The 10,499-nt window shown below is 37.5% G+C and overlaps 1 pseudogene; it reads right to left on the bottom strand.

The window, feature by feature from the left end:
• Positions 1 to 864: 864 nt before the first annotated feature.
• Positions 865 to 2,335, bottom strand: LOC109450806 (volume-regulated anion channel subunit LRRC8A pseudogene; annotated as a pseudogene).
• Between the last annotated feature and the right edge of the window lie 8,164 nt (positions 2,336 to 10,499).

The following is a 10,499-nucleotide window of genomic DNA, read 5'->3' on the forward strand; positions in this document are numbered from 1 at the left end:
CTCTGATTTTTGTTATTTCCTTTCTTCTGCTGACCTTGGGTTTCACTTGTTCTTCTTTTTCTAGTTCTTTAAGGTGTAACATGAAGTTATTTATTTGGGATTTTTCTTGTTTTTTGAGATAGGCCTGTAATGATATAATTTTCCCTCTTAAAACTGCTTTTGCTGCATCCCAAAAATTTGGGTAGGATGTATTTTCATTGTCATTTGTTTCTATGTATCTTTTGATCTCTCCTCTAATTTCTTCTTTGACCCAGTCTTTCTTTAAAAGTATGTTGTTTAATCTCCATGTATTTGTGGTTTTTCCTGCTTTCTTTTTGTAGTTGATATCCAATTTCAAAGCCTTGTGATCAGAGAATACGCTTGGTATGATTTCAATCTTCTTAAATTTGCTGAGGCTGATTTTATGTCCCAATATATGGTCTATCCTTGAGAATGTTCCATGTACACTAGAAAAAAAATGTATAGTCTGATGATTTAGGTTGAAGTGCTCTATATATGTCAATTATGTCCATTTCATCTAATGTGTCATTTAGGGCTGCTATTTCGTTATTTATTTTCTGTTTGGATGATCTATCCATAGCTGCCAATGATGTATTTAAGACCCCTAGTATAATTGTGTTTTGGTCAATTTCTCCCTTTAGTTCTGTTAGTAGTTGCTTGGTATATTTCGGTGCTCCGTGATAGGGGACATAAATATTGATGACTGATATGTCTTCTTGTTGTATAGTGCCTTTACCATTATGAAATGTCCATCTTTGTCTCTTGTTACCTTTTTCACCCTGAAGTCTGTTTCATCTGATATCAATATGGCTGCACGTGAGTTTCTCTGGATACCATTTGCTTAGAGTGTCAATTTCCACCCTTTCACTTTGAGTCTATGCTTGTCCTTGTAGCTGAGAAAACATAGCAGATCTTGGCCACTGTATGGTACAGCCACTGCTCCTGCAGACTGGTGAGCTGGGCAATGCTGGGCCAGATGGTCATATCCAGGATCAGCTCGAATTTCAGCACCTCCAGCTCAATCAGGTCTAACATGGTGTCGGGGAGGCCTCTGAGCATGAGCAGGTACAGCTCTAACTTGTTTTGTGGGTTCCTGGTGAGCCGCTGCCGCAGCTTGTCTGGCATCCACTCTTTGTTGAGGTTCACCTGCCACAGCTTATTGTTGCTCACCTCCAACAGGAAGATAGCGAAGGGCTTGGAGTAGAGCAGGTCGTACTGGACGATGAGGTACAGCATGAAAGCGAAATTGTTCTTGACGTCAGTGATGTTACTGTAGCTGCTCCCCTTGCGGAGGCCCTCAAACACATACTAATCGAGGGAGCATCGCAGCATCCACCAGAGCTGTACACAGAATTGAGGCCATAGAAGATGACAAGATGATGCAGAAGGGCACCAGGATCTTGGAGAGCTTGGCCAGGGTGTGGGCACAGTGGTAGTTGCTGTAGCCCGTCATGTTCTCGATGTCCATGGCACACCCACGTTGAACTTGATTTTGTGCATGTAACAGATGGTGTAGTAGATGATGAAGATGAACTTGATCACCTTGATAATGGTCTACCACTTGTAGAGGAAGCACACGATGTCCCCCTCCACCACGTGGGTCCGGAACTTCTTCACTTGCTCATACAGAACCTGGTCCTGCTCCCCCTCTTTTTCCAGCATGTCATCACAGAGCAGTTCACGATGCCCTCTGCTTGATCCAAGACTTGGTCAGCTGCAGCATGGGCATGGTGGCCTACACGTCCTCGCTGATAATCGACAACTTCTTGTCTATGAAGCCATTCATCTTGCGGGAGGCTGGTGTGGGGTCTCTCTCCTCCACCACTGTCTCCCAGAAGAGACCATGTGGTCCAAGGTGAGTTGAAGCCCTTGGGTAGGATAGACGCAAGTGCTCCAGCTTTCAGCTGGTGTGCGGGAACTTGCACCAGAAATTGCTGCAGGCCAGGAAGATGAGCTGTGCAGAAAATGCTGGCGAATGAGTGCAAACGGTTCTGGTAGCGCACAGCATCCATGTGGTTGTTCTGGTGCTGGTCCAGGTCATATCTGATGACTGTGGGGGCTGTGTCAGGGGTTGGCAGGACTGTGGGGTTGGGGTTAATGGGTTCTTGACCGGGGCTCCCAGCCCCAGAATGAGTGGTTGTGGGAGTCCTTGGTGACCCACTTACAAGGCAGGTGGTAGATCACCTTGTCCGGGGTGACCTGCGGCATGCCCCCAACGACAGCCATCATCAGCATGACAATTCAGATGCAGATGGTGAACACTTCCCACCAGTTTTAGGATCTGGTAAGCTGGCTGTGCCATCCACAAAGCAGCAGAGTGTGTTACTGGTATCATAGTTCAATTCTGTGGAAGGCTCAGCTATCTGCATGTTGGTTTTCAGTGCTGATGCTGGCCCATGTCTTCTTGGCAGGTTTCTGGCATTCCTTTTGCTTCATGGAAGCTGCCTCCCGGGGCCCACCTTCCAGGGCTGCCTTGTAGGCAGCCCCTGGGACCGTGCTACTCAGTCGTGCCATAAACAACTGCATCACTCTGGTGCCTCCTTTTGTTTGTCCTTCACACACCACTCCAAGGCAGGTATAATATTAACGCTGTCTTTTAATAGTTGAAGAAAGTAGGTTTTATGGAATACCCATGATTTTTAAATGTATGTCTTATAGTGTGGTTTATGTTACTCTTTCTGGGTTTTGATTTTCTCCTTTTTGGAAGCATAAGCTAAGCAAAATCCCAATACCTTGATCAGGATTCTAAGTATGATCTTTCTTTTTTTCAGTTTTTTACCTATGACACATGACTAATAATTGATGTTGATATAGTTTTTCCAGGATGGTATTATAAAAAATATCACATTTTATTTTAATATACAGACCGTTCAATGCAGTAGGAATTATAAAGTCACAAATTTTCACAGTCCTGAGTATATTTTTTGTTATCAGTCATTATAAAATATTAGTTGATCCTTTAGGATATATTTTTGTTCTGAATTATAAGATTTTAAGAATATGTTATATAGCTGGAGGTACAAGGAGGCTAATTTATAGCTCAAATGCCAAGTAGACACTTCAACCTTCTCCTGTAAAATGAACTTATGTCTCCTTATATTTATTAGTGACAGCCATACTTTCAGGTGGAATTGAATCACACAACAGACATCAATCACTTGGTCTTTACTGACCAGAAAAGGGATTCTCCTATATCTAATAGCCAAATTATTTACCTGACATTTTGCTAAAGACAGTAACAGTAGTGATAGTACTATTCAAATGGTTCAAAAGCAAATTCCCCTATGCTCTCTGGTCTTTGTGTAAGTTTATACTATGGAAGCATGAAAAATAAACCTATTTAGAATTAAGAGGAAGATAAATACCTGAAGATCAGTGGCTTAAAATTGTAAAGTAGTAATACCTTGCTAGATAGACTTGGACCTTTAACCATACAATGCAGACAGATCTGGTAATTTTTTAAGAGTGCATGTAGAGTGACCATTTTTTCTAAGTGCTAAGAGCTTCAGATAAAAGAGCAAAACATGACATCTGCTATTATAAGAGGGTACAGTGTAAAAGGGGTCCCACTTGTCCCCAAGGCTACATACTAGCTGCCAAATGGCAGGAAAGAGAGGCTTCCTTCATGTGGGAAGGAACTTGGCCTTTCAATATATATATATGGAGGGAACCAACAATAGGTAGATGACACAGAGAGAGAGATAAAGATAGAGAGAAAAAGAAAGAAAAACTATGTACAGGTTGTGCTTGCTCCCCTACTATGGACGAGTGCAGAAGAGAGCACCAGAGAAAGATATAGATAGCCCCCTTCACGTATGGGTCTTTTAAAGTACAGTGATTCCATCCTCAAGCTGATTTACATTATGGTGTTACATTACAAAACATGGCCCAATCAGTATCTGGTATTGAACAACAGAGGCTGACAGTCTCTCCTTTTGATGATGACTTAGAGAGTGGTAGTGACAATGATAGAGATTGCTTCCATATTTCTGCATTGCCAGCATATAAAACAACATAAAAGGACTATAGTCCTGGAACTTTTCAAGTAAAAGGTAAATTGACTATCTTAAATATGCATTTCTAGCTTTGCAATGGAGAAAAGAATTCAAGGGATGTTAAAAGTGATTTGCACAAGTCACTGCCATTATATTTTTATGTGTATATGTAAGTTAATGAATTGAGTGATTATATTCCCACATACTGCCTAAAATTAGACTCACATAATGATCTTCTTCAGAAAAGATTATGTTTAATGGTAAAATAAGCCTTGCAGTGTAAAAATCATTATCCAAAGGGGAAACAAAAATAGGGTGGTGGGGACAGGGATACAGATTGTTTTTATAATAGGTCTTTATATATATATATATAGATAGATAGATAGATAGATAGATAGATAGATAGATATAGATATAGATATAGATATAGATATAGATATGTGTATATATATATGTGTGTGTGTGTGTGTGTGTGTGTGTGTGTATATCACTTCAGAACCCAGTGAAAATTTTACATTATTATAAAATTAACTTACATTAAAAATCACTAAAATCAAAAGTTAGGTGAAACAAATGAACCTAAATATACAGTTGGTAGAATAGAATACAGATAACAAAAGGATTTATCAGCTAATTGACTAGTCCCCCACTAACCAAAATTGGGACCATCTGAGCATCAATTAGGATAATAAGTGCAATCCATTGAAACACATCATATGTTTCATCTCATGAGTGGGAGTAAAGAAGAGGTAAATGTAGCCATGAGTTGATAATTTTTAAAGCTGGATAATGGGGACATGTATATTATTCTCTTTCTTTCTTTCTGTTTTTTATATTTTAACTTTTCCACAATAAAGCCAAAAAAAGAAAGAAAAGAAAGGCAATTTACATTTGCAGAGAAAACCAGTGCTAATTTACATTATGGTGTTACATTACAATACACTCTGTGTATTAACCACAAACGATTTGATTTCTCTCACCTAATCAGAAGTGGGAGGTAAGATGAAATAGCCTGTCAAACAGATTTCTTTCCTATTTTGTTTCCACAAATCATTATAAAGATGAACTGTAAAATAAAGCTATTTGCAATTCCAGAATTGTTCTGTTTCTAAACTCAGAAATGCAAAGCATAACTTGAATTGCTGTGTATATGTTTATGAAAGATGAATCAAGAAGTAGGAAAGTGCTTTCTTGAGGCTGTTCTGTGAGGTGATTAAGAGGATGGGCTCTAGAGTGACACTAGCCAATATGGTAGCCACTAACCACATAAGGCTTTATAAATTAAAATGAATTAAAATTAAATACAGTAAAAGTTTAGTTCCTCAGTCACATTAGCCATACTATACGTGTTCAGTTGCCACATGAGCCACCTGATGGAACAATGCGGATAGGAACATTTCTATCATCACTGAAAGTTCTGTTGGCCAGAGGTGATCGACAGGAAGTCTTCCTGTCTTCAAATATCAATCAGCTCAGCTCATAATTGACTCTATGCACTTCCTGTCCTTCAGTTTCCTAATCTTTTAAAAGGCATTGAAAATAGTGCAGCTTACCTCTAGGATGGCAGTGAGGATTAAAGATAAAGTACTTAAAACAGTACTTTGTACATTGTGAACACCGGGTAAATATTGTTTCTTTGATGGAACCCATTCCTTGAAATAGCTTTCGGATGGGTCAGACAGTGTTGTCTCTGCTTACATGGCACACATAATCTTTTGGTAAGTGAAACATTCTGCACATTGCTGAACCGATTTTACAATGTTGACAAACTCAGTCAGAGCTCTAAATACAGATATAAAAACTTGACAAAATCCACAATTTTATATTTGTCAATATAAAAACTTGACAAAATCCACTTTCCTTAGACTCTCATGATGCATCATTTTGCTTAACTTTTATGAATAAAACTGTCTCTAGTATTTGGACAACAGATTCTATCTTGAGATTCAGGAAGACATTTATTCAGTGTGATAGGCAGAATAATGGGCTCCCCCAAAATGTCCACATTGTAGTCCAAGGAACCTATGACTATGTTACATTATGAGGCAAAATAAACTATGCAGAGAGAATTAGCATTATAGGCATTAAAACAGATTATCCTTGGTTATTTGGATGGCCCAATCTAGTCACATGGGCCCTTAAAAGTGGAAGATGAAATAAGAGACAGGTTAATTGAAACATGAAAAAGACACCATCAGTTCTTGCTAGGTTTGAAAACAGAATAAGGGGCCACCATCAAGACATGTAGAAGACCTCCAAAATCTGGATATGGACTTCAGCTGACAGCTAGCAAGAAAATTGGAATCTTAACTCTACAACCACAAGAGACTGAATTCTGCTGATAACCTGAATGATCCAGGTACCAGACTCTCCCCTACAGCCTCCAGAAAGGAACTCAGCCCTGTTTCCACCTTGATCTTAGCTCAGGGAGACCTGTGTCATTATTTTGATCTACAGACCTATAAAATCAGAAATTTGTATTATGTTAAGCTGCTAAGTCTTTGGTAATTTGTTGTAGCAGCAACAGAAAACTAAGACAATCAGAATAATAAAAAAATGCATTGGAAAACTGGCAAGACAAAAAGTCTTCAACATTTTAATATGTTACTGCCATATATGATAGCAGAATATAAATACTTATTGGTTAAGATCCTCATGAAAATAAACTTGATAAAACTATTGAGGTTAAATATAAAACTATATTCACATTCTAAAGGAGAGTCTATAGTAAATTTTTGAAGATGTACGAATTGAGAAAAAAAAGAATCTTACGATCAGTACGTCTTTTGATGAGAAAGACTGAGTGACTTTGACAAAGGTAGAATAATGTTTTGATGCACATCATGATTTGATCCCAACTCTAAGATGTGGGAACTAATAATACAAAAGACAACTGCTCCTTATTCTAACTTCTGAGTTGCTTGGAGATGTCTCTCAATATCCATGAGTTATGTCTTTCTGCCATCTTTTAAAGAGGTCTATGACATTTTGATATACCTATATCATTTTAATTGAGTTTAAAATGTAAAACTTTATTGGTTTCACCTTTACAAGTAGATTTAATTTACCTGTGTAAAACAAAAATTCTAAGATTGAAAAATTTTTGAATGGATATTAGGTGCAAGATAATAATCTAAGCATTTTTACTTGAATAAACCATATAATCTTTACTATAGTTATATGAAGTTGGCACTATTGACCACTTCATATAATATAATTGACAATTATGCCAGAGGTTTTCCTTGATTATTTTAGCATAAGAATGTGCAATATTTTCAGAAAAATCACCAACAATTTTGCAAGTAAAACAGAAACAAAAACATAGGGGAAAAAAAGGAATTTCCTGAGATAAATGTAAAAGACACTCTACCATCAGAGAATATGGTTGGAGTAATGGGATTAAGTTTCTCTTCCATATTATGTTACCAGAGAAACAAAATTTACTATCACTGTGTAATAGATTATGTCCTAAATTACCTCTCCCAAACAGGAGGAACCCTGGAATATTATAGTAAATAATGTCAGTTTTGTAAATTTTGATACATGTTGTTTTATTCTTCAACAACATAAGGAGCTCTTGTCCAACTGAATTGTCACCTTCCTGATTCCCACCTCCTTTTACTTGAGGTCTTCATTTTTTAAGGTATTCCGTTGTACCCTGGGGATAATTTTCACATGGGACACAATGTTGAAAACTGTTTCTGTATCTTCAGTGTGACTGTTCCTAACATTCTATAAAACAGATCAAGTTTTCAGTCTGGGCTTTAAGCAACTGTAATATTTACATATTTATTGCTGTAGGTATGCTTCTCAAGGATGCGTGGCTCTTAGAATTCGCTCAAATTGTAATTTGGAAGTAATTGTGGTGCTTGTAAGAATTTTCCTGATCACATTTTGATATTTGTTTTTGTGCTTTTTTTCCACATTTGAAAATATTTATGTTAATAAACAATTGACTATTTCTATCTACTAAGGCTTTTTGAGAGATAATATCAGAGGTCATGATTTAAAGACAGAACGAGAATTAGGAAGAGATGGCATAAGTCAGTCTAGTAGTAGTTCGTGAGAAAGTATATGGAGAATGAGAGAAGAGGGGAAATATTATGAAGTAAAATGATGGTTGTATGTGTGTACCTGTTGGATACTGTTGAAGGTGTGTTAGAAAATTATCAGCACTTACTGCTTCATCTTTTTTGATATCATATTTATGGTAATTTTTCAGAGATTTTTTTTTTTTTTTTTTTTGAGGGAAGTAGTTTCCACTCAGTCCAGGGAGTTGTAATTTCCTTGAGCTCACGTAGCTTCTAAGTAATAGAGTTAAGATTCAGATCCATGACTTTCTGATCTCAACATCTATTTCCTGCGCCACGCTATCAAGGAAATGATGGAGCTAGCTAAGAGTATCAGGCTGAAATCTCATGTTCTGTGTTACAAAGTAATGCAGGGAAGATGTAAAACCACGTAACTCGAGAGTGTTATAGTGACTGGTAGTAGCAACTTACTCTTCTTATTTCTTCCTATCTAGAGACTTTTACTTGTTTACTTGTTCTCCTTGTTTTTAATCAAATTTCTATTGAAACGTGTGAATCCCAGATAACGTCCTGGGATTTTGTAAGTTTCGTGTACCCAAATGATCCTTCCTCATAGGGTAGAATAGGATAAATATCAAAGTATTGGGGTTTCATGGGAGTAAGATACAGTGTTCCTATTTGTTGCCTTTCAGACTAGGACTTTAGGAGCCCAGCATCATGGGTTTTATTTTGTAAGTATGTCACTTATAGTCACACAGTATATTAATAAATTGACATTCATGTAAAAGCCATTATTATAAGACTTTATGGTGTACTGCCTGCTGACATCTATAACACAAGTGAAAAGTGACAGTATCAGATGGGATGGAGATATGTGAAAGCAGGAATGTGAGTGTTGTCAGAAAGTGCCTATACCCCAGATGTGTTTGGGAGAAATACATGCAGCTCTGGGGTTGCATTTTACAATGACCACATCGATTTGATATAATCCTTATCAAAATCCAGGGCAGCTGATGTCTTCATTAATCTATAAAGTCTTAGTGTAGATATTTGTACAAATTTTATTAGGCTTTGGAAGTGGTAAAAATAATAAGTGGGCTACCATCACCTCTTTGGTAGACCCCAAGCTGTAACCATTGTTCTGAAGTCAATAGCCACCAAGGAATAATCGAATTAGCTCAGATTGAAAGGAATAGGAGGTACTAGTTTTGCTCTGGCAGCCCTGGCGTAAAGAATGCGGCCCTCCATTTCGATGATTACTCCAATGACTAAATGTGGCAATAAGTAATGACTCAGAGCCACCTCCTTCTTTGACGTTAGAGCTTCAAGCACCCCGATTAAATTGGAGAACAGTGCTGTGCTTTCATTACAATGGGGCTGCTCTGGCCAAAAGGGAATTTTGCTTAATTAATGAGAAAGTACTTCTTCTGAGTGCTCTACAATGAGGTCATTGCAATGCACCTTTCCCAGCCAAGCACAGTCAGCAGCTGAACACTGGACTTTGCCTCTGAGACGGAGAGGCAATTTAGTATTAATATAATTGTTAAGATAATGGGCTTTGGAGTCAGGGCAGTTTGCTATGAATAGGCTTTAGAGTCAGAGCAGTGTGCTCTGAAATATTGGCTGTCAGCGAATTTTTCTATCATCTTGAGCATGTTATTACACATCTTGATTTCCTCCTCTGTAAAAGTGGATATACAAATTCCTGTGTCATAAAATTACTGTTAGGATTAAACAAGGTAAGTATGGTGAAGGACTTAACAGTGCTAGGAACGTATTGGAACAATGCTACTACTTATTAAGTGGTAGCATTTCATCCCAACATTTTTATTATTAGTCTTTACTGATTTAATTATGGAAATTATAATAATCTCTTAAAATATGTGCCCCCCACGAGATCAAAACATACTTCATTGTTTATCAAGAGTTAATGTTAAACTCCTGTTTAGACCCCCAAACTGTAGTTTTATTAAAAAAGCGATAGCCTAAGTAGGAGTAAAAAATTAGTTTTTGTTCTCACAAACTGTTGAAAAGATTAATTGAAACCGAGTGCCATAATTAATAGTAATATCTGCCATAGACGAAAGAACAGAATGTGAAGGCACACAAGCCATTCACTGTCTATAGCTGACCTAGATAAGCATGGCCTCCCATCTTACTGGGATGAAAGCAACTAAAATTGGCTCTGTTTAATAATAAGTTGTGTCACTTATTTCTAATAATTGCAAAATCACCAGTATTGGATCCTGCTCTTTGAATGTTGGGGGGAGGGGGATGATTTCAGGTGATTGATGTGGGTGGTATAGGCCAAACCTGCAATTTGCAGTTTGAGAAACATTTAAAAAATTGTTCAATAGTTCTTCATCACTTTTTAAATACATTTTGAGTAATCACCTTTTTAAAATGCTGAGAAAACAATGATAACTTTACACTTGTTGCTGCAGCATCTCCATATCAAAGCCCACTTGGATGA

Source organism: Rhinolophus sinicus, chromosome 14, assembly GCF_057876585.1.
Source record: "Rhinolophus sinicus isolate RSI-liver-muscle chromosome 14, RSI-T2T, whole genome shotgun sequence".
Classification (NCBI taxonomy): Eukaryota; Metazoa; Chordata; class Mammalia; order Chiroptera; family Rhinolophidae; genus Rhinolophus; species Rhinolophus sinicus.